Below are 24,621 nucleotides of genomic sequence, written 5' to 3' on the forward strand. Positions count from 1 at the left end.
TTGCGGGAGGCAGTCAGAGAGCAGAAGGAGCAAGGCAGGCTTTGGTGCAGTCTGATAGCTAGCCCATGTTTGAGAGTCATCCAAAGCTCTCATACGAAGGAACTGAGAGCACAGAGAATTGTTTTCCTTGATGTGTGATGCTTGCTTCTTGTGTTTCTTGGGTTCAATACCTATGCATAATTTCTTCAGTGGTTTGTTATAGTAACCTCTGAATTCTCAAGGTTTTTTTCAGGTTTTACTTATTGTTCCTCTTACTCATGTTTTTCAGTTCTGTTTTTGTGTTTCTATTACAACGTTGCAGGCGTAGCCCAGAAATCAGTGTCTCACTCGGGCATTACATAACAGTTGCACTAGATATTGCTGATATTTCCCACTGTTTACAAAGAAAACTTGGTTTCTTCTTCATGTTTTCCAGTATACAATTGTCAGTTTACAAATGAGCACTAGCTGAGTCACTTTTGCCGAACCACTGTCTTTTCACTTGCTGCATCCTCTTCCCAAGGGACGGGGAGCACATGGCAAGAACAGTAATACCAGAAAGGGCAGATAGTCTGCTGCTGTAGACAAGGGAAGCAATTTTGACTTGATGTAAAAGGTTATGAGGTTATTGCAATGCTAATGAAGTCTTTAATTTGGCAGTGTTGATGCTGGATTTTTTTTTTTTTTTTAACTTGTGGTTTTCCTTTCAGTTTCCAACATTCATTACTAGCAGCTAAATCTTTGACCACAGTAAACTAACACTGACTCCCCTAAAGTTACACTAAACGCTGAGGCCCCTGCCCTATACCTGCAGCCATGTGTTTTGAAGGGATGCTAGCGCTTACTAGAGTTTAGAGCTGAAAAGACGTTGTTTTGTTTTTGCCTCCTGTGTCGTTAGCTCAAGAAGTGACAGAGCAGATGCAGCCGAGCCATACATTAGTCAGTCTGCTCCTGTGATCCTGAGCTGGTCCGGGGTGCAGAGTAGCGATCCTGAGTGAGCCATAGCTAGCTTTTGTGCCAAATCCTCACGCTGTCCACTGAAGTTTTACCTCTCTTAGTATGTCCCTTGCCAGCCCTGGCATAGTCCTTTTATATGCACGTGCTTTGGAAAAGGGGCCAGGTGACATACAAAGGAAGAAATGTGGGCTGCACAGAGTATTCATTCTCTTTGTGTCAGTGTTTCCTAGCTTATGCTATAAAGCCAAGTGGATCTGTTTCTCACATATCACAGCTATACCTCTAAAAGTTTAAAGTAATGAACGATAATTTTCTTACGCAATGCTTTTCCAGGCTATGAAAGAAGACTCAGTCCAAAAAGCCAAGTACGCTAATCTGCTTTCAAACAGCTCTCCACTCCAGTCTTGTGCATTTCTAATAGGCACAGTAATGACGCAGTACCAATAACACTACTCTGCCCTTTCAGTGATGGATGTTAACAGTCACAAATAATCACTGCATCCATGCTAACTAAGAGGCGCTTATTCCTTTGCAGTCCCAATAGTATGTCACACCATGATCCATTGCTACGTCTCAGAGAAGTGAATTGGTCTTTTCTCTTTTTGTTCCTGCACATCAACAGCCATTTGCATTTCCCTCCAGTGAATTTTATAACCAGGTTCAGCAACAGATTCTTTACAGATGCGGTTTCAGGTTTTCCAAGGCACAGCAGAGGAGCAAGGATGTCACACAGAGGGCTTCACTATTGCTGTGATGCCTTCTGGGTTGCAGTGAACTGAAAAAGTTTCCATTCTAAAGGCTCAGCTTTGAAAGAGCCATTTCACTCTCTGAGTTGCTAATGAAATAACTACATTCATGCCAAATTGAGACTGGTACTGCACACTAAAAAGTGACATGAAACAGCTGTGTTTGACATTACGGCTTCCACTTACAAAATGGTTTCCTCCTCAATTCCTAGAAATTTGCATGGAATAAGCAAAGTCACAGTAGCATATCTCTGCGAGCCTCAGACTCCTTGTTTGTTACACATTTTTCTCACAGTTTGCTCTGAGGCTACATGGATTAAAAGTAAAGAAGTGCAAGATAGAAATAGATGTCCTAATTAATACTGTTCTCTCAGTCTTTTTTCTAAGCTGATGACTAGATATTTGAACGTAAATGAGACCAGTCCAGGCACACCGAACATTCACTCCACCTGACTGCTTTGATTCGTTAGGGTTTTGCTTGGTTTTCTTTGATTTTCAAGAACCCTTGGATGACTTCACAGGATCTTTTTAAAAAAAAAAAAAATCAGAAGTAATAAACTAGCTCCAGCTTACACATGCACAATTATAGCCCTATTAATGACATAGTTTCTTTTTCTACTGTGATAAAAGAGCTTTCAGCATCTGAGAAGTATATCTGAGTATTTTGCCATTAAAAGCATTGCATAAGGAACTCCGCATAACAAAATAGAGCTACGGGTCACGTCAGTGTTTTATCCAGGTGACTCATTTCAGTCTCCCTTATACACAATTCACTCTCTTCTCTTTTGTACCGGCACAGAACTGTTAAATGGGACACTTTATTTTTTTGCAAAAGACTTTTAACATTTCTTTATGTATTTTCTCTATCCCTCATTGCTGTCCATTTAACACTGTTTCAAATTATTTCCCCTCACACATGCTCAGAACCTCCTGTGAACTTTTGGTTTCTGAGTCCATTAGTGACACACATGGCTGAAACACCCCCTTTGACACACGGCCCTGAACAATTCCAGCCAATAAAATCAGCCATACCCTGCTGCACGCAATTGCTGGAAGATGATTAAATTACATTGCCTAATCTTTTCTCACAATCCACATTGCAATTTTCTTTGAGGCACAGCCTTCCCTCCAGCACCACCTATCAACCCACTTTGCCATCACCCCAAAGCTGCAGTGATAGCACAGTTTGAGTGTTGCATTAGGTAATCCATCCGGTAATGAAAGTTGTGCCTGTCTTGATCACTTCTGCCTCAGTGTTAGCAATATGCCTCCACTTTTATGGCTTCAGCTCACACCAGCTTGCTTGTGCTGAGACGTGGTCAGAGTGTTTGTACATGGTCCACCAGGACTTCAATTGACACGATGCCAGCCCTTCCCTGCTCTCAGAGAGTTTGACCTCCGCATTTGCAGAAGTAAGCCAGGAGACAGGCACAGCCAAGGGATACAGCTCTGTGACAAGCAGCTGTTGTACAGGATCAGAGGAGGCAACAGAAGTTGCTTTCATGTTTCATGAACTGTATTCAAGTTGTTTGCAAGATGGGAGCAGTGAGCAGCATTGGGCACTGTTTCCTAAGAATAGTCCGGAACACTAATACGCTTGGGTTAAATGGTGGCTTGGGTTACGTGACAGTCATGTGGGCACTCACTGCATAACTGAATCTGTGATCTCATAGCAAATGGTTTTCAATTTAATCTTCTCCTTAACACTTATGAACTCATTCACTGGTGGTTACCAGTGTTTCCTGGTTCCTTAACAGGTTTGAAGAAGATGAAGTACTTCAGTCTAATGAAGCAGGAATTTTTGGCAGGAAAAAATATGCTACTCTTTTTTGCAATGGGTCCTTTTACCTGCTTTCATTAGGTACAATGGTGGTCTGCAAAGCGGGGAGTGCCAAACCCAGATTTGGCAGAGAAGGCAGCAAAGATAACTTGTGGCTTCCTTAGAAAAAACACATTGGGAGTTAGGAGTCAAAGCTGACTCTCTATTCGTCCTGGCAGGCAGAGCCTACTTCCACATTGTTCACTGTATTGGGCCCATGTAGAGTAGCCTATTTACTGTATAAAAAATGGAAGCCTTTTTTGAGTTCTGAACATGATCTGTAAGTCTGCAGTTCAGTATCTTTCTTTTACAGACAAAGGAAATTTTGCCTGAAGGTTGTTGGATTTGCTTCATAGTAAAGCGGTTTTCATTTAAGATGTCTTTGTGGGTTGACAACCTTGTCTGAAGGTTATTTCATTGCATTCTTCTTGATCAAATGCTATTCACAATACAGTGGATATCATGACCCAGTAGTCCCATTTAATGAAATTCAATGTCTCCTGACTAGCTATCAAAGGGAGGTCCCCTCCAAACAATCATCAGACCTTAGCATTCAACTTGCGACGAACACCAAATCAGAAATTACACTTACTTTCCTCCTTCTGCTCACCTTGAGTGAACATTAAATTGATTAATTTATCTAGATATCATCAAAGTCCTGAGAATCTGCACACACACTATAATAAAGGCAAAAAATAATTTCTGATGGGTACATTTAATCCACCTCATAAGGCATCCTGTTAATTCCCTTGTTCCTTGAACTATCTACAGTTGATGATGTTGCACGTTTCTCTCCCCAAAATAATTAACTCTTATCCAAATTCACTATGCTTCATTTACTCAACCATAACAAGCTGTTGCTCACAACACACTTTGTCTTTGATATCAGAAACATGAAAATAATGTGAAAGAAGGAGGGTCTAGATCCCTAAATGAAATTTAATCTCAGCCTTGCAATACCTGTATCTTCTTATCTTCCTACATTGCTATCATGGCCTTGAGGGAGTTTCCAGACATGGGAACAGTAACGTGCCTAACAACATGGCCCACAAAAAAAGCAGTATCCTACATCAGCTTCTGTCTGGCGTACCAAAGGAAGCATCTGGCTGGGACCCACATCTAGACCAGGGAGAAACATGACCTTCCATGCAGGATCCGCAGCTACCAAAACACTCCTAAATATGGGAACACGAGACAGACTAACTCTCTCATAGGAAGACGTGGTGAAACTTTTGTTCTTTCCATTTCTCAGATCAGACTCCTTAACTAGGATATGGAAAATTCTATTCTGAGTACTTCTGACACTTAATTTGGCATGGGCATTTGGACTGGTATTTACTATTTCCCAGGGTAATGGCTTCAGCTTGCGCATTTGTCAAAGAGCTTGGGTGGTGAAGCTGCGTAGTATGGTTTATGCAGGACTAATCTGACTATATTGGGGAAAAAGGGAGCAGCTTCAGCAGAAGAATGGGTACCATAAGGTTACCTGTAAGGAGACATTCTTCTCTTGAAGCTTCTTGACTTTTCCCAATATTAAATACTCATGGAGTTATGGAGAAAAATGCAACTGATAAATGAGCTGTTAGGCCCTCTGCAAGGCTGGAGGTGGGGGAAACTACCGGATCAGCTGGATGCTCTCTGGACTTTAGTAATCATATGCCCAGTCTATAGGAGAAACTGAGACACCAAGATAGCTCTTTTTTATTGGAATTTAAGCTTCCCAACAGGCGGGGTTTTTTTTCAATGTGAGTTTCATACTTGCACAGTTAAGACCTGACTTGGGTAAACCACCTAACAACTAAGGAGGTGATCAACTCTTTATCGTCAATGCAGCAAGAAAGTTTATGAGGTTGCTAATGTTACAGTGCCCAAAATGAAAAAAAGCTATTGACTTTATTGCCAACAAAGTCTCCAAGCATTTTTGGACAGGGAAGATTATTAAAGTCTGTGCAATGATGACAGCACAACATGGGTAATTTAACGCAGCCTGCCTAAAATGCCCTGGAAAGTCAAAAGAAAAGGCATTCTGCACTAACTTTTCTCAAGGATCACATACAGCTGCTGTGTCTTTCCAAACAGCTGCAACATTTGTCTGAGGAAGATGCAGTAATCTGTTTAGTGTCTGCATATTTGTCTGAAGAGTGCTTAAGAAACCATCGTGATGATCAGCATCTTTTAAAAGTACCTAGCTATGGGTCTATTCCTCCTCCATGTATCATACTGCAGAGACCCCAAACACACATCTAGTGTAATGTAAACCTAAACATGCAGTGATGATAACATATACAAATATTCAGCAATACCCAGAAATATACTCATCACTGTGATAAAAGGTGCTAAAGCAATAAAGCTTCCGTGGGTTTCAATGCACAGAGGTCACTTTTGAAAATTTCGTTCTCCAGAGTTGATTAATACCTGCAATTACCATCCAACTGTTCTTCAATAGCTTATGGTGACTTATAACAGCCTTATTTGTATTCACATGAAGAATTTAACATACAAAATTCATGGCTGCCTGCTGTCCCAGAGCTGAGTCTCTCTGAACGTTGGTCAACCGGTCTTTGTAGCCACAGTGAAGTTTATCACTGGCAGCTCCCTGACAAAGTTGAAAAATGATGCACTGCTCCAGGCATCAGTCATGCCAAGCAGGTACCCTTTCCCACTGGGTCGGTGTCAGGAAGGCAGCATGGTCACTCAGACCCATTCTGACCCTTCAGTGTGATGTCCCAGCACCAGGTTAACCTCAGACACCTTAGCTCACTGCCCTGGCTGGCTCAGAGCTTTTCCACCAAGCTTTCCCTCCAGGACCTTGTACCCACCTATCTCCATCTGTCCTCTCCCAGGCTGATGGGTTCTGAAATTAGCCTCAGCCCTTCTCTTGCGACCTCTTCCTTGGTGGGACAAGACGTGGCACCCATTTCAGTGCCTCTGTCAGCTGGTCACAGGGTCCAGGATGTATTTAGTGCTGGGACCAGAGATCCTGGCACACAAAGTCAGGGACAGACCCCTTGTACAAGCACAGAGGGAAAGTCAAGTGACAGCATGGGTTTACCACACAGCTGAGACAAGGGTGGTCCTCCCAATCACAGCACGAGGCAGTTCAGCGCTTCAGCTTGAGTCACACTTGTGGCATCTGTCTCTGCAAAATACTTGGGGATCAGCAAGATACACAGTGGTGAAACTGTAAGCATTATGATAAACACAGATTCTTACATTCCTGGAATTAGTTGGGTTTTTTCCTGAATGCCCAAGACAGATACTACAAAAAGCAGTAGTCTGTAAAAACACTCAGTAAAATGGCTGAACTACAGATTGTGGTACTTAATTGTAGGGGGTAAGAACAGGAAAAAACATATCAACAAGGTAAAACATTCTTTTTAAAGGTTAAATAAATCTAAATGTAAGTGAATAAAATATTTAAATGAAGACTTCAAACAAATTAGTGTCTTTTACCCTTTGGGTTATGTAAATATCTATATTTTACAACTTTAACAAACTTTATAATGTTATGGTAGTGCATAAATGCAGCACATGTTGAAGTTAATGAAATAATTGTCCATGTACATATTTAAACCAACCTGGAACAGCTAAAGCTAAAGCAATTAATGAAGATATTAAAGGTAAACACAATAGGACACAACAGCATTCGAAACAAACGAAGAAATAAGGTTATTTATAGATATTAAGTATTAGTAATTGCTTGCTACAATTTCCAAACCACTTAGAAAGCCACTCTGCAACTCTGTTATATGGATTTATTTTCACCCTCCTTCCTTCAACTTCACCAGAAAATCGATAGACACTTGCCTGATATGATCGTATAACTTTTCTTGGGAAGAATGTCTGTCTATTACTGAATCTAGCAGAATGGATGGGGTATTATTTCTTCAATTCCTTATTTAGCAAAGGCAGTTTTATCCACAGGCCTGGTACAGTGAATTTATATCGACAAGATCACTGTAGTGCGACTATATATATTTCAACAGTTCTCAAGTTGTTATAGATCACTGCCTCCAAAAACAAGCAAACAAATGAAAAAAAACTAAATCCCAGAAAACCCCAAAATGTGGATGATAAGACTGTTTTGTTGTCTCCTGCAGCAAATGGCAGAAAGTAACCTCATACAAAGTTTTGCCTTTGTTTTGTATTGTGATGGATGTAAATGTCATTGGGCTATGAAGAGAAAGGAACAACCTGAAAATAATAGTGGGCATTAGCACATCTTTGGACATATAATATTAGCCTTAAGGCTGAGTTGCAGTAATTAAATAAACAGGATTTCGATATGGAATTTGCTGTGGAGTCACATTTCCATCTGACCCTAAAGAAAATGAGTAGGTTTTTTTCTAATGGATTCACATAGAACCTCAATCGTGCAAGGCAGCTTATTAGTTTTGTTATTCCGCAAAGTGTTCCAGCATACTTAAAGGCTCCTTTAGGTCTTTTTCTTTACCAAGCTTCACGTCCTCACCAGCTGTCTCGGAAGCTGCAGCCAGCAATCCCAGTTGGACACTGGGAGCAATGCTGTTTACTATCCCACTGATACTCATGGCCTTCGTTCCTTCCAGAGCTCCCTGGAGACAGCCGCTGCTGATATCGATGTCAATAGGATTGACTTATAGTTGTTGTTGGCCTGGGGAGGAAGAGATGGGCCAAAATCACCGGCATGTAAGCCAAGGGAGCTCGGACAAAACCAACCCACCCCTTTCAGCTCAGTCCTAAAACACGACACTGAGCTAAAGAGATCAGTGCAGCAGCCAGACAAGGGCGTTCATGCCACTGTCCTTGGACATCCATCCCCACCATTTAAGGGTGTACTGAGGGCTCAGAGCTGGGCTGGAGGCAGGGAAAAGCCGGGAGTGAGTATTTGTCCAGGCCAGCAAACTCTGTTCCTTGAGCTGCTCTAGCCAAAGCCAGCCCCACAGGCACGGGAAAGTATCGCAACTGTCCCAGCTGGCAAACACTTTTTTTTTCCTTCTGAGGAAAAAAGTAAAATACCATTAATTAAAGAGTATTTAAAATATCATTCAGGGTTTGTTTGGGTTGATTGTTATAACAGCACTGTGTGGCTGATGGATCCCTGGAGTAAATGAGCCATTTGCTGCTGTAGAAAGGTATTTCTGCCCTGCCATTCTCCTCCTGCTCTCTTGACTGCACTGACAGGTCTAATCAGATACTTAATTGTGTTCTTTCAAAAGTGAACAGGAAGGCATTCAATGACCAGTGAAGACATTTCCAAAGGAAAACACTCACTTTCTCCTGAAAAAAAAAAAAAAAAGTATTAGCTCCCTTTGGGACTGTTATTGAGAATGAATGGCTGTAAATGTGGATTGCAGATGATTTACTCTATATCCCGGGATTTCAGAGATGAGTCATATTATTGTACCAGACAATGGCTGGACAAATAAAAAAAAATCTGCTTCTGCTAGGAGAAAGAAATATATAGCGCAAAAAAAAGAGTTCTTTAGTATACTGATTAAAACAAATACATATTCAAAAGAATTATAGGTATTTTTCATACTTGTTCTGTAGCAACTATATAATGCGTACACATTATTTTTGCATTTTATATATCTGTATGCATATGTAAAAACTGTACTTTTTTAAAAATTAAGTACTAGTGTCTGGCATGTCCTCAAGCCGTGGATCACTTCTGGACAGCAAGAAGGCAAACCCTAGAAATCTGCTTACTTTGGATCTGGCCTCTGACACTCCTTGATGGATAACAGATAACAGTGTCATTTTTAAGAGGCCTTCAGCTGAGATAAAAACCTGTATATTTACTGCCATATTTCTGTGCTATATCAGAAAATGTAACAGTCAGGGTTTGGCTAAAAAAAAATTACCCCCTTGGCATGTGCTGATATCAAAGAATATTAAGTACCTTCGTCCAGCTCACCAAGCCCTCACAGATTTAAGGCAGACTGGTATAGCTTCCCACAGCAACGTAATACATAGACTCATAGAATCATCTAGGTTGGAAGCGACCTTTAAGATCATCGAGTCCAATCATCAACCTAACACTGCCAAAACCACCACTAAACCATGTCCCTAAGCACCACATCTACCCGTCCTTTAAATATCTCCAGGCATGGACATAGTACAGATTCTTTCTGAAAGAGGTCTAGGAGACAGCCAGCCTGAGGAAAAATACTCAGCTAAATTCAACAAATATTATTGTTCATTTCTCTGCTCATTGAAACAGACTTCAGGAAAGGAAAGTGAATTTAAGCTCTACACTGTGTGGAGTGTATATTTGATAAGAGGCTGAATCAGGTGACTATTTACTAGAAAGTAAAGCAGATGCTGAGTAACATCTATCCTAAAACAAGTCTGAGTTGTAGAAATGCCAATCCACACAGCCAGTAAAAGCAAAACCTAGGAATTGCATTTTGAAATAGAAAATTGGAAAAAAAAATAATAAGGCACTTTTATAAGTGTGGTCCTTAGTATGAAATGACTTGAATGAATTTTCCCCAGTCTGAAGAGTGCCATGTCATTAAAAGTAATATAGATTTGTGGACAACTGCCAGCTGTACTTTGCTTAGGGTAAAGAAAAGCAAGGGAGTTACACTCCATCATTCACCAGACATCTTAAAGTCATTTCACTTAAATAGAAGCCCATCGTAATATTACAGAATACTTTAAAAATGTTCTGTAATTAGTTTACAGATATAAATTAGCTAACGGTGGATGAATCACAGGCTTTTTTTCTGCACACCCCAGGCTGACCAACCCTCAAAGATACTTGAACCTGGAAACGTCACAATTGAATGCAGTGTTATAGCCTTGCCAGCCCTGCACAACTTCCTCATAATCAGGTTCTGGCTTTCATTTTGCTGTCTCCAAAGACATTCACTCCTGTTGGCCTAATACTTGCCTTGCTTTTTCAGGAGTGATGTGGAAGTATAGCAGGGCTGTGCATGGCTGAACTCAGCCTCCAGCTCCCTTTGAAGTCAAGGGAACGGCAGACCGTGCATGTTAGGGTATTTCACTTATTGCATTTCCCAAAACAGTGCTGCTTGCGAGCCTGCCAACACTAAACACTTACTAGTTTAGCATACAGGACAGCAGCAGCTGCTGGGAATGTGCCAATTCTCCTAAAAATATCAACAGCACCACCACCTGAAGCCATCAAGAACACGGCAGAACTAAGAGGAATATGCCACAAACTCATCTATACATTTATATCCTGCGCTGCTGTTGGCAGGCTGCAATAATCACACAACCAGCCCCTCAAAGCAGGGCTGACAAGAAAGCAACTCCAAATAAAATGCAACTAGGAGCAGAGGTGAATGCAAACTTCCCAGTGACTGTCCCCCATTGGGGTTCACTGCTGGGTTTCTACTTTACTTCTCAAATAACTTTACTGTTGCTTTGAAAACCTCTGATGCTGTTACAGCTGAAGTATTGATCATCAGTTTACTTGTCCTGATTTGGGCCGACAGTGAAACACTGGCTGGTTTGTTTCTGACAAAGGTTGTAAAGAAAAACCTCTGGGCTTGGGAGCACAGAGCACTTCAGCTTTGCTTTTGGAGAGCAGGGAAGATGATTGCCTTTTGGTGTACAACTGCTTCCATCACAGATTTGATACAGCGCCTCCAGCATACAAAGCTGCATCTACGATTATGGAAATAAAGCCATAGGATAAGTATAGGACTTTGCAATACAACTGAATGAGTTAAAGTTCTCCCACCTCCATTACTGTCCAGTGGCTGCAGACCTCTGCATTTGCTATTTACCTCGACACATATTTGGGCCATAAAGACTGAGTTATCTCATGAGATTCTGCAAGATTTGCAGAAAGCAGTTTTATTCTTTCTTTCCTTCATACCACCTACAGCAACGAAGTCATGAAATCCTTACTTTAATCCACTCCCATTTTGTCCCATCTTGAAAAATGAAGGGGAGCAAATGAGAGATCCCACGCCAGACCACATTTCCTGCTACCTTGCACCAATGCTGTCAATCATCATCCTCAACACACTGCTCACCACCATTTTTCAGTATGAAGAGCTCCACTCATTCCATCCAAAGCCGTATACTGTAGAAATTAAAGGAATTTAAAATTACCTCCTCTTCCTGTAAGCAGGCAAGGAGCCAGTGCTGTGGGCAGCGGGGCAGGGCCAGCCCCCAAGGCAGGGTCCTCTCCAGTTCCTAAGTGTCTCCGCAAGACCTTTGTACCAGCAGCCGTTACTGAACAAGAGTAAACATCTGTTTGCTTTAGCAGGGGCACGTTGACACCACAAGAACTTGTCATAAGCAATCACATGACTCCTGAGAACAGCTACTTGAGCCCGACCCGACCTCCCCAGGTGTGCACCAGCCTTTGCTGGAGGAAGCACGGGGCTGCCCATGGGACACCAGAGCCTCTGCGAGCTGCTGGCATGCGTAAGATGTTTCTGAGACAGCCCTGTATCAGGGGAAAAAACGCTGCCTGCTGGAGAGTTCTGCAGAACTTCCTCTTTCTCATGGCAGGAAATATCCGAGACCATGGAGACAAACCCTAGAAGCACCGTACTCAAACGTAGCTGGCGACAGCCAAGCCCCAGCATTGCAATGGCAACGATTTTCCTGGAGCACTGGCAGTGGCTGTTGTACCAGCACAGCTGCACTCTCAGAAATCAGGCAGTTCAGATTTAGGTGTTAAACAAAGAACTTGAAAGCTTGAAGATGAGTAGGGAAGGGAGAGGAGCCAAGAGAGATTTCGGAAGCCATTTACGTGCTTGAAGTTAAAGATGGGAAAATGCTATTCATCGGGGACATGCAATTCTTGGAAAAATCCAGACTTAGTTATCTTACTTCTACCGACTCTGCAGATGTTATTCTGACTACTTTTTTTTTTTTTTAGAAATAAGATCGCATCTTCTGTAAGAATTTAAAATATTTATGTGCCTAATTTGTATTGTTTATCTCTGTTATGCTGTAAAAAATGGATTACACATTCAAAACTCATCAGAGTCCCTGCAGAGTTTAATGAATGCACAACTGATATGCTACTGCAAATGCCAGCTGGTTTCCACAATAAAAGATGAGCTGAGAGTAAAAAAATATAGTTTTCCTGAGCTCATGCCTATTTTGAAATTATTATGAAAAGGAAGCTCCAAAATTGTGCTAGGAAAGTAGACAGATACGTACCAAAGACATTTTCCTGTCCTTAGGAATGCCTGTTAATAAAAGACAATTTTTAAAAGTTAAATATATTACAACTTAACAATATTTTCACACAGAAAAAATATTTCAAACTTACAGACAGGCACTGAGGTGAGGTAGGCTTTGTATGTGGATGTCGTGATGGTACAAAAGAATTGCTATGAATGCCGGGTGACCCACAGGTTAAGTAGGTCATTCATTGAATGAGATTTTAAAATTGAAATGGAGTTGAAGAAGGTATAGGAAAAAAAATGGGCAATAGAGGGTAGAAATACCATAGAATAAGAGAGGGCAGCAATCCAACAGGAGCAGACCGTTGATACACTGTGTCACTGACAGCAGCAGAGGCAAAGTACTAAACTCCTGACCTGGGGTGTAGCGGTCTGTATTTATCATGCAGAAGACAAGTGGTATGAGTGAGTAGTGAGTCCATTAATGATTGTAACAAAGCTTAAAGAGCAGAGAATCACTAAGTTTGCAAAGAAGCAGCCTTTGAAAAGGTGGGGTGGAAGGGTGGGCACTGTGGTGTGCACCCGTGGGCTGCACCCCCTCCTCCATCCTCCCCCCAGGGATGCTCCCATCCCGTCCAGTGGGTGAGTTGGTGCTGGGTGTCCCCAGCCACAGCCCCAGGGTGTAAAGACACAGCTGCTGGCCCTGCGACGTGCTCACTCCTTCCCAGGGGGGCGGAGAAAGCCTTCATGGAGCCACTAACCCAGGAGAGAGAAGGAAAACACATTTGCATCCTGTCCCCCGACCCTTTTCATCCTGCTCTAGGTCACTTCAGCCACAAATGTCAAACTAATTAAGAGAAAACCAGACCTGATTTGAATCCCCAAGCTGAGACTGCAACCTTGTCAAATTTCTTCTGTTGTCAGTAATTTATGGGGGTTTTTTGTTCTTCTGTCTGGTTTGAGCTGTCTGCAGGAGGGGAAACAAGCCCACTCTGAGGATATTTCTGAGGTATTAATGGGCCGTCATTCAGGTCTGTCTGTTTACATCAAAAAGCACCTGGTCTTGTTAAAATGGTTAGTATGTGCTGCAGATAAAGTCCTAACTAAACCTCTTAACTCTTTGGGTGTTTATCTAACATAGTGTTGAATTTAGCATGTAATGTCTGAGGTGTGCTGCCAATGATGGATTCAGGTTGCAATCTCTGCAGGAGAGGAAGCTGAGTCTTTTTCTGTATGCAAATTGGCCATCAGCAAAGAACAAATAATCCTACTAATAAAGCCAGCACCAGTTTCTTGTCTGTACCATAATCCATTCTTAGCAAAGAGTTGTAGCTGAATGTAACATCTTTGGGGTTTGGGTTTGGTGGTTGTTTTTTTTTTTTTCACATTTATGTAGAAATATTCATCTTGCAGGCTTTAATCCAATTAAAAGCTTTTTTTTTCTTTGCAGTGGCTTCCAAAGAATAAAATGTTCTACCCAGGGACAAACGTACATTATAAGACCTGCATATTTGCATGTCTTTGTTCTTAACTTCTTTTATTTTTTTTTTAAATGTAATTCCCTTTGAAGAGGAATTTTAGGTGGCATAAACACAATTTACACATATAGTTGAACTCCAAAAATATTGGCCATGTGGTCAGATACACAGCTTGACAGATTCTTGTCTCACAACATTCAACCTGCTCACTAGCTGTGAATGCTGAAATCCTTATCCGTCACAAACACTCCTGAGCTTGTGTCACTGATCTGCTGTAATACAAAGGCCCAGTGTCTCTCTTCATGGTCCATCAAATTTGAAGGTACCTTGCTGATACTATTGAGAAAAAAACCCTGCACCAATCCTGCTCACTTAGAGGAGGTGACCCTCTGGCATGGGTTTGAAACCACTGTGGAACTGGAGGCTGTTGGCATCAGAATTATGCAGCTAAATGAGTAATCCCATCTGCTCTCATTAAGTTGATAATATTTACAATAAATAATACTTTCTGACAGAAAAGAAAATGCCAGGGATTTGCTATATCTTACTATATTTTCTATCATAATTAGTAATGATTTGCTGAGAAATGGATTGGAAAGGTTGAGCTTTATGACAGTAGACTCAGTTGCAGTGGTTTGATTTCTTTGTGCACATTTCAGCAGCGCATCAGCAGCTGAAGGATATACTGAATTCTTAGGTGACTGTTTTGGTACCAACAGCAATGCAGAATTTATTGTCTGCTGTCTTTCATTAAGCCATACATATTTAAATAATAGAAAGTACCTGAAGACGATTAGCAGTGGAAATTACTTAAAGTAATATAGTTAAAATAGTTTTGAGGTAGCTCTACAGTATGTTAATGTCATGGGGAAGTTTTAGGAAAATGGAGTAGAGTTAATGAAACATCACTTCACTGTCAAGAGCTGAAGCACAGTGAGTGAAGGACTTGTTAGGACAAATTGTGTTAGAGGTGAATGAGGACACAGCTGGAATGGTGCTGGAAAACAGGACCTAACACCAACTGCAATCTGTGCCACCAGGTAATGTCAGATGTCACTGTAGTTTCTCAGGATGTTCTCCATTACATTTTGGCAAAATGCCCCCTGTGAGCCCCAAAGCACCAGTGCTGGCCGGCAAACAGCACTAGGCATGAGGGGAGGAGTCGCTCACCTCTGCAGTGGGCTTCCCTCTGTCTGGCAGAGTTTTCAGCCAAGATTTCTGTGCCATGTGGGTCCTGTGGAAACCCCGCAAGCTTTTCAGTGTCATTTCTTTGATAATATTTGCATTGGTTACTTTGTAAAATAAAGTCTATGAAATCATGTTTCTGGGTGCATGTGGCCAGTGAAATACTGAATGATGACACAAAATTCTCTGTATGTAACAACCTCAGACTTCTCCAACCTGGCAAACAATGACTTTTTGTTCAAAGCAGACTTGCTCATTTGGCAGGCGGTAGGAAACTACAAGCGAGACAGATGAGCGTGAGCTGATCACATCGCCTCCCGGAGGGATAAAGAATGATCTCAGTGCCACTCCGGGATGCCTGAGGGGCTATCTGAGACTCAGAGGAAACAACAATGCAACCAGTTCTCTGAAGATGTTCAGACCATATTATCACACCTTCCAGAAACCATCTCCAAAAACCCCACAAAGCCTCTGTCTGTTTAAGCCCCTAAAACTATTTCAGCAGCCTGTCCTCTTCTTGTGTTGGAAGAAAACTCTCCATCAACTACTTTTGGGTACACACTCATAAAACACACACTACATCCTTTCAAGGAGCTGTCACGACCTTGCTTTCAGCATGAACAAATGAGTTATACGCACCTGGTGTGATGCAGCATCAGCAAGGAGAAGAACGAGTTCTGCCGACTGGGAAGGAGCCTTCGTGAGTCGGGCTGCGTCATTCTTGCCTCTCAGCAACAGCCAAAATCCTCATGGGAGTGTGCTGCACTGGTGGCAAGGGAGCGCCCGAGATCAGAAGGCATTGCCCAGGAAATCCTTCAGAAGAAATTACCTGTGCAATATTTAAACTGCTTTTAACACTAGGTCTGCTTGCATCAAGACAATAATGTTTATGTGTACCCACACCTTTCTACAAAAATAGAAAACTAAAATGCACTTGGGAAGAATAAAGAGTTGCTTGTTTTGACCCACTGGTCTTAGTTATTCCCTCTGTTTTCAGCATTATCACCTATAAATGATCAAATTCCCAGGATACCACACAGAGAGTTCATTTAATCATTAAACTGTCATAGAAGAACGTAGCACTGGCTGTGCTATGCAGCCACATTTCTCAGAGCAGAATGTCATTACTTTAAGACATAAAATTGCATAATTATGTGCTTACTGTTCTACTTACTGTACTAACAAGTGTTATATTTTGTCTTAAAAAATTAAATAAAAGAGAGAGAAATGTTCATATATGACCCCATCAAATCAGATAATGAGCAGCAGGAGACCAAAGGAAGAGTTTACTTTATTACAGTAGTGAAGGAAAAGCAAGAATTTCCGTGAGCGGTCAAATGTTATTGATGATGAATGCAGGTAATTCTGGGGCAGGTACCCAACAAACCAGGCACAGGGGTGAAAAGGGTATTCCAAAAGAATTAATGTAGTGTTTATTTCTGCCTTACTTCATACATACCTTTCCTGTTGCATTTCAGTCTTTTTCCTTTCTATTTTCATTTTCATTTTGTCTTTCTAAAAATCTTTCCCATGCCTTGATGGACTGCTGAGAGTGTGAAAAGGGAGTAAAGTTCCTTGACCACCTTAAGGAATTAACATTATTTCAGTAAATTATGCACCTTTCTTCTGTAGAAGGTCTGTGGACTTCCAGGTTACTGTAAATGACACTTCTTGCTTTACTCATGCAAAGCTTTACTGTGCTTAGCAGCATGAATGCTTTCGTTATACAAGACCAAAGCCAGTCCTTGAGAAGCTGTTTGGAAAGAATAACATTAAACTACAAACCAAAAAACATGTTGCCTTCCTATGTTTAATGAGAGCTTCATTTCTCCTACCTTGCCAAGTCTGCGATGCTTTCAAAATTAAATGTCATTCTTGAGGCCTAGAGACTTTCAGGTTGGGTTAGAGCCAACCCTAAGTGAATCAGAAATTAAAATATTTATTGAATTGTAGAACTAGGAGCAGAAATATATAAATGCTTCCAAAAAACATCAAAAGTCTATCTAAAGGGTGCATCACGCTGTAGCAACCAGAGGCAGATTGTGGCCAGAGCATATTTAAACAAAATGCAGAACAAGGTATAGAGGAAAAATCAAAGCTTTCCTTGAAAAAGTGCTCATTCGATTAAATGCACAGCATGGGTTTTTGGCTTTAATTCATTGTGATGTTCAGATCTGTGTGCGGAGTTTAAATCTTAACGCAGGCTTTCCACTGCTGTGTGGTTACGGGGTCACTTACACCTTTGAGAAGTATTTTCAGGGAGACTACAAAGTGGCCCCAAATTCAAACAGTTTTGTTACTTCACCTTCTCAGTTGGAAAGTGCAAGAGATGTCATCAGCATATCAGGTCTTCTCCATGCTTTGTGGACGAGGGCTAGGTGGGAGCATATGCCAGAGACCGACCTCCAGTTACAATCTCGGCTGCGGTGGCACGTACCAGGCAGGGACTGTCCCCCGGTGTGCGCGTGAGTGCCGAGCAGGCACCTCCCTGAACCGGAGTGGTGCAAGTCCACACAATCCTCGGCAGTGGAGCAGAAGAAATAGCAGCAGGAAAGAAGACATGAAGGAGGCCAGAAGCAGCTGGGAATGCTCGTTTCTTCTCATGTGTTTTCACTGTGTTGGGAACAAAAGCCCAGCTCCAGGAGAAGGCAGAGCTTGCCAATGAGATGCAAAAATGTTGATGCTTTCTGAAGGTAAAACCATTTGTAAAACCAGCTGGAGTCCTGCAGAGGACGCCGCGGGCACTGGCATGTGTGCGTGGTGTCTCTGCGGGGGCTGCTGCCAGGCGGGGGGCTGGCACCCCCCGAGCTCCCTCGTCTGGGCTTCTGGAGGTTCACTGACTGTAGAGATACATTTGGAGGCTTTTATCTTGTATCAGTCCCTGCACTGACTGAAATGATTTTACAAGGTTTGGAAGCCTCTGTATAACCTTTATCCACAAAACGAGTGACAAACTTCCTCAAATCCAGCAAAACCATATATTATTCCCCTTAATATTTAGTAGTCCACCAGACGCACTGTCTCTGCTTTCTGCTAATCAGACTGCTTGATGCGCTCAGTACCACGTAGCTCCTTGACGCTGCCCTACAGGGCAATACAAAACTGTGGGTTATGCCTGAAAGACATTAATCTAAAGAGAAAAGAGACATTATTGATCACCATGGGAGTGCAGTAGTTTTATCTCTCTGTTCTCCCACCGTGTCTCCCAGGCTGTCCTGCCTCTGTGGCAGCAGTTGAGGAAGAGCAGCCCACAGCAGCTGCGAAGCTTCAGCAGGCGCAGGAGCTGCCAGTGCTCTTTCCCCGTTCTGTTTTACGGCGGGATGCATAGTTGTGCAGTGAGAAAGCAGGATGCTCATCCAGATACTTTTGCAGAAGAATGAAGACAGTTGTCAGACAAACACTTTAACGTCCAAATATTAGCAACGATCACATAACCACTTCTCAGGCATGTGTCTCAGAAATATTATTTTTATGTTATTTTTTTAAAAGAAAAGCCGATGGTCTTTCTGTCACAGCAACAATGTTTTTCATAAGTGCACAAAGATCAAGAAATATGCACTCGAACACACAGGGAGGCTCCCCGGTGCTTCTGGGCAGGACTGGAGGATGCTCAGGCTCTGCTGAGTTATTCATAACACAGTTGTTGCCATTAAATTCATCTGTATCAAGGTAGTGCCCCAAAACCCCAGATGAGACCAAGAGCCAGCACACCAGACATGATGCAAACCAAGGGGTAATTCCTACCCTGAAATATTGCCAGATTAGGTAGCGGTGGAAGCAGGCAGTGCGAGTCAAAGTATCACTGTCCTTTACCAACAGATGAGGAACCAAGAGAGGGAGAAGGTGACAGCAAACTCTTCTTTCCTATGTGGCAAATCAAAGCAGAGTGAGCTACTGAGGCTTACAGGGGAGAAATCTGTGACAGAGCTCAAAATCATAACCCCACCTCTGAAGTCTCAATCCCAAGACTGAAGTAGCCAACCTCAAGGTCTGACTTTCACAAGCGAGCACGATGGGACAGAAACCACAGCCCATTGTTCAGAGCTACCAGTGGTTTTGATACACTATTTCATCTCTTTTCAAAACCCGAAATTGTTATCAGGAAGAAATTAGCTTTTGAATAGACAGAAATGATGACATGCTGTCCAACACCTTCTGGAACCTGAAGAACACTTTTCTTTTCCTTTTTTTTTCTTTTTTTAAATTACCCTGTCGTTATTGCTCCCTGAAGACTTACTGCTCAATGTTCATTGATTTCCATGGTCAAGACCCAATCCTTAGACCAGACTCAATATCTCTCTTACTTGTGCAAGACCTTGAATAACATTAGCCAAATTCCCTCTTTCTCATACAATTCAGCTGACTTAAAGGGAGTTACTCACACTTTATAGCAACATAAAGGAGAGGAGATTCAGGTTCAATGCTTAATTTTCCATCCGCATCACAAGTTAACTAACAGCTTTATTCCCTGTTCCTACTGAAAGAGCTGATGACGGTGGCACACAAAGGCGCCTTCACATGCGAAGAGTTGTGTATGTTGTTGTTGTTAAACAAACATGCCCATGTTAACTTCAGCCTCATTAAAAATACAAGAAAAACATTCATCCTGGGATCCCAGACAGGCAATTGGTACAAAAGGATGTGTTCTAAGCATTAAAAAAAACCTCACACAAAACACTCCAAAACAAACAGGAAAAAAACCCACTGTAAACCCAGGGGAGGTAAATACCCAAAATTATAAACCTTAAAAAAGAAAATATGTTTTCTATGTCCTGCCTACTATGTCTTGAATCATGGATAAAAGGATTTAATATTCTTTTACTCTATCCACTTTTAATAGGAAAATCCAGGTGCAGATGTGGGCTTGATTCCAGTGCCAAGCTGCCTGCTCTGTTTAATAAAGAGTTTAATGCAATTTAATCCAAAGAAGCAAAGAGCCCTAAGACACCAGCACTAGAGATTCAGAATCCTAATTAATTTTCTGTTGGTCACAGTTGTCACAGAGATTCCCTCGCTTGTGCTTCTGCTAATATGGTTTAAAAAAAAAATAATAAATCCAAAAAACTGTGTTTGCACTCAGTTGCAACTCCTAGTGAAGTTATTAATATTTATATAAGGAAATAGAATGTTACCAACCAGAATTATTCAGTTATCTCCTCCTTCCCCTTGCTTCGTCCCTGCCCATGAGATTGTTCTGTCATTAATGAAGGGATAAGCATAAATACATGGAAATACCACTGGCTGAGCCTGCCTCGTTGTATGCTGGTGCTTAGGGTTGGGAAGCAGAAGCAGATCTTCTCACCTCTGCCAGCAAACCTGCAAGGAGACATGACACAAGAACCTTTCCACCACACGAGGAGAAACAACTTCAGGCTTGTGAAGATGAGTAGGTTATTTGAATTTCATGATTTAGTGACACCATTTTGCAGGAAGCGAGTGCCGTGCTCTCCTTGACCTGGAATAAGTCATTGACAGAAAAGCCATTAATTATTACACATGCAGTAGCCACTGCCCTCCTGCCGCGCGACACACAGCCAGGGCCACGTGCCCAGGCCACCCGCAGGCTCCCAACCTAAATGAGTGAGGAAGATTAGCAGCAGCAAAATGGCCTCAGTGGGACACACAGCGGTGGCATCAAGAAATTCAGCAACCCAATAGCCACGACGAGGAAAAGCTAACCAGTGCAGCCCACCGGAGGTCTAGTCTTGCTTAGGCAAATGTTAACCATGGGGAAAAAGAATCTTTCCTGGGAGGCTGTGGAAGATGCTGCTCCAAAGTGATGGACGTGTCTGTAATTCCTGCCGGCCGTGTCTCTCACCCATTTGGAAGTGGGCAGCAGCTGCTTCCATTTGCAACACACAAACCACTGTCCCCGGGGACAGGCGTGGGGCTGGCCATGTGCTCAGCTTGTGTGTCCAGTACCCACGCACAGTGACACGGGCGTTTCAAGAAGTTATTTGTTTCTAGGAACACAGACAACACACTGGTTGCGTTTCGTTCTGGACTACGGTGAAATTCTGATTGAGAAAAACACTGGCAGGGACTCAAGTAATGTATCACAAATTCAATATACTCCATACAAATGAATAAACACCAGAATTTCTGACCTGCGGCCATAATATCACTTTTGTAGTATGATGACACCATACCAAGATGTTTTATTTCCTCCTGATTCAAGAACCAAATGCTATTTGCTGAAAGCCAGTTCAGTTTTTCTGAACTTAATAAAATATCCTTCTCCAACAAAGCATAAGGATTTTCTTCTGAAAGAAAATAATAAACATTTGACAATTTAAACTGAACCCTGCTAAAACCCTTTGAGGCTCAAATATATTGCTTTGTTTTTTTTTTTCTTCCCCCCCATATCACAGATTTTAATAGATGACAGAAGTAGACCATGTTATACAAGGGATTGTTATTAAGCAGATTGGGAAAAATACTAAATCTCGAGTGTCTGCCTGTTCACTGAAAACAGTTTCATGGCATTGATTGGTCTCACTTTTATCATTTTCACTCCCATTTATAGGTACCTGAAATAAAATGAGTTCCAATGAGGACACAAGCACTGATAAAGTACATCTATTCCTGCTCAGTGGAAATTGATTCCATGGTATTCCAAACCACGCACAAAGAGCGAGCAAGAGATTTTATGGGATGGATGCCTTTGGAGCTGGAGAAAACAGTCGAGGCGGTGGGGGTCCCGCTGCCCATGGCTGCAGCCATTCTCTGCCACAGTGGTTTAGAACTTCCGCAGATCTTCATTTGAAAATGTTTCGCTCTTGAATTTGCTCCACCCTCTGCTCTCTACCTTCCCCAGAAGGCTGAAGAGAAAGTTACTGTAAAGATCAAGATACTAGCAATAGTGCTTCCTGTCCTAAGAAATTTGGCAATGAAATTAAGATTATTACAACATGGTTTTAAAAGCAGCTTTTCATAACCCTTTTCCATGTGAAGACAGAGCCACTAACCAAGCACAAAGCAATCATTATACAAAATGGTTTCCACTACTGCAGCAAAGGAGACTACCAAAGATTTCTCTTTGCCCACCTCCCTCTCTTTATTTATGTACAATAAATTACACAGTCAAAAAAATAATAATAAATAAATAATCACAAAGGCTATTGCATAATTAATTTCAGGAATGATGATGCTGGGTTGGGTTTTTTTTAATAATGCATGTGATGAGCAGTTTTTGGAGAGCTACAGATCTGGTCACATACAGAAAATTTAATTATTCTTTAAATTATTTAAAGGGCAGTGGCATTCTTTACTAGATAACACACCTATTGAATATCTCCCTGGAGACTTGAGTTCTTTCAGCCTTGAGTTCATAACAAACTGGAAACCTCCAGGGCTGATCTGTAATAGCAAGCACAGGGTCACCACGTGTGGGCAAGGAGCAATGATGAAGCAGTGCACAAAGCTGGACCTGCTCCTCCACCACACCCAACGTTACTGAAAACATCGGCCGCTGCCAGAGCTGGAGGGTCAGACTCTTTCTTTGCACCTTTTATCCTCCTTTCTGCTGCTGATGGAGCTGCAGTACTTGTACTACCCCATAGTGTTGGTTGCACTAGCAGAAAGTGAAGTCAGGGCAATACACAAGATTCGCTTATAGAGACCTGGTGAAGGTATCTGCCATCACCTCCTTGTGGAGTCCATCACACCAGGATGCTGGTGGGGAAGTCTTTTAGGTACATTACAACTGCATTTAATATGCCATGAGAATATCCAACTCTATATTTTGCTGTTAAGCCCTAAACCCCACAGAGGAGCATCACGGAAAGCAAGCAAACCACACTATTTCAGAACAGATGAGTTTTACCCAAGCTACATGTAAATGCTGAGCTGGTTTTTAATGCCCACCTAGAAACAGTGGCAGGGCAGCCCCTGAGTGAGGTGACACCTCAGTGCAGTTGGGCTGCCCAGGCATTACTCAACTTCTAAAAAGATTGCACAAACCACTCAGAAAAATGCCTTTGAGACTTCCTTTTTCCAAAAAGAATGGTACCCCTGCAGACTATGAACACCGATTTGCTCCCCGTCAAGGGATAAGTGATTTATTGTCCAGAACAACTATGACAGAAATAAAGGTTTTCAGATTACCAAGAGGGTTGTACACAAGAATAAAAGAATTAAATCTGCTGTTTTACTTCAGAGGCAAAACCCATTAAGGGATGGTCTTTTTTCCCGCTGATGTCTACAGCCTTCTGCCAGTGCTTTCGATGTCAGCAGGACTGTGCCTCTCTTACTCGGAAGGAAAGGCTCACTCTGTGGTGATTATAAATGGAAAGACTAAATAATACATGCTGCTGAGAAAGTCCCATGACTGGGGAAAATTCTTTACATCTCCTGCTGCTGCTTTCACCATCATCATTTGGGCTATTTGATCTCGCAGTAGCGCCTGCAGGGCCAGTCTGTGCCGCAGGGGCCAGCTCTGATGCTCCCAGCTCCAGGTCCAGCACTGTAATTGGAAAGAGAAGAGCATGTTAAGACAAACCCATCCGAATGGAGAGCTAAAGGCAGCAAGAGACGAATGCTTGTGGTGATGGGGTTATCACAGCTTGGCTATTTCCAGGCTGCAGCTTCCTGCAGACATACAGGAAGAGTGGGAAAAAAAACCAACTTATAAGTGTTTCAATTAAAACCACTGTTCTGATCTTTATGCCTTTCAGGATAAAAAAACAAATCTCAGAGTATCTGTATCTGAATCTGGGATTGTATTTTCCTTCTAATTTCACAAGACCCCCATAGCTGCAATTAGCTATTGAGACCGTCTCTCTTCTCTTAGTCCCACCAAGTATTCAGAGGCACTCGATATCAATGCACATTTAGCACCTCACCATTTTCCCTTGCAGTTCTGTGACAGCATCCCCCAGGTGTCTGTGGGAACAGGAGTGGGCTCTGGAAGGAGCTGTGAATCACTGTTAAGCTAATTTCCTTCTCTACAGAGTTTTCAAATAATCACTGTTTTAATTGTATGATATTTCACCAAGAGTTCTTTGTAGCAATCTAGTGCACTAAAACATATCACCAGATGAAAATTATCAGAAAAAAAATCACTGAAGTACCAGAGCCAGCCCACTAAGCTGCTTTAAGAGCTGATGGGGAAGGAAAGTGCTTGTGAAAATGCAGATGAGTGACTTGACTGGCTCTCAGGGGCCAGGGGTAAAACCCCCAGCAATCAGGTGCTAGGGGAATAAAAGACAGTACTGAAAATTCAACTGCCTCAATGTGTGGGCATGGATGACTAAAATGTCTTCTTTCATTTTGATGCCATTTTTCTGGGAAAATGGTGTTTATATCTTTAGGAAGAGAAGAGACATAAAAGAATGAAAATACTGATTTTTCTC

Source organism: Charadrius vociferus, unplaced genomic scaffold, assembly GCF_000708025.1.
Source record: "Charadrius vociferus isolate BGI_N301 unplaced genomic scaffold, ASM70802v2 scaffold650, whole genome shotgun sequence".
In the NCBI taxonomy this organism is placed as follows: domain Eukaryota; kingdom Metazoa; phylum Chordata; class Aves; order Charadriiformes; family Charadriidae; genus Charadrius; species Charadrius vociferus.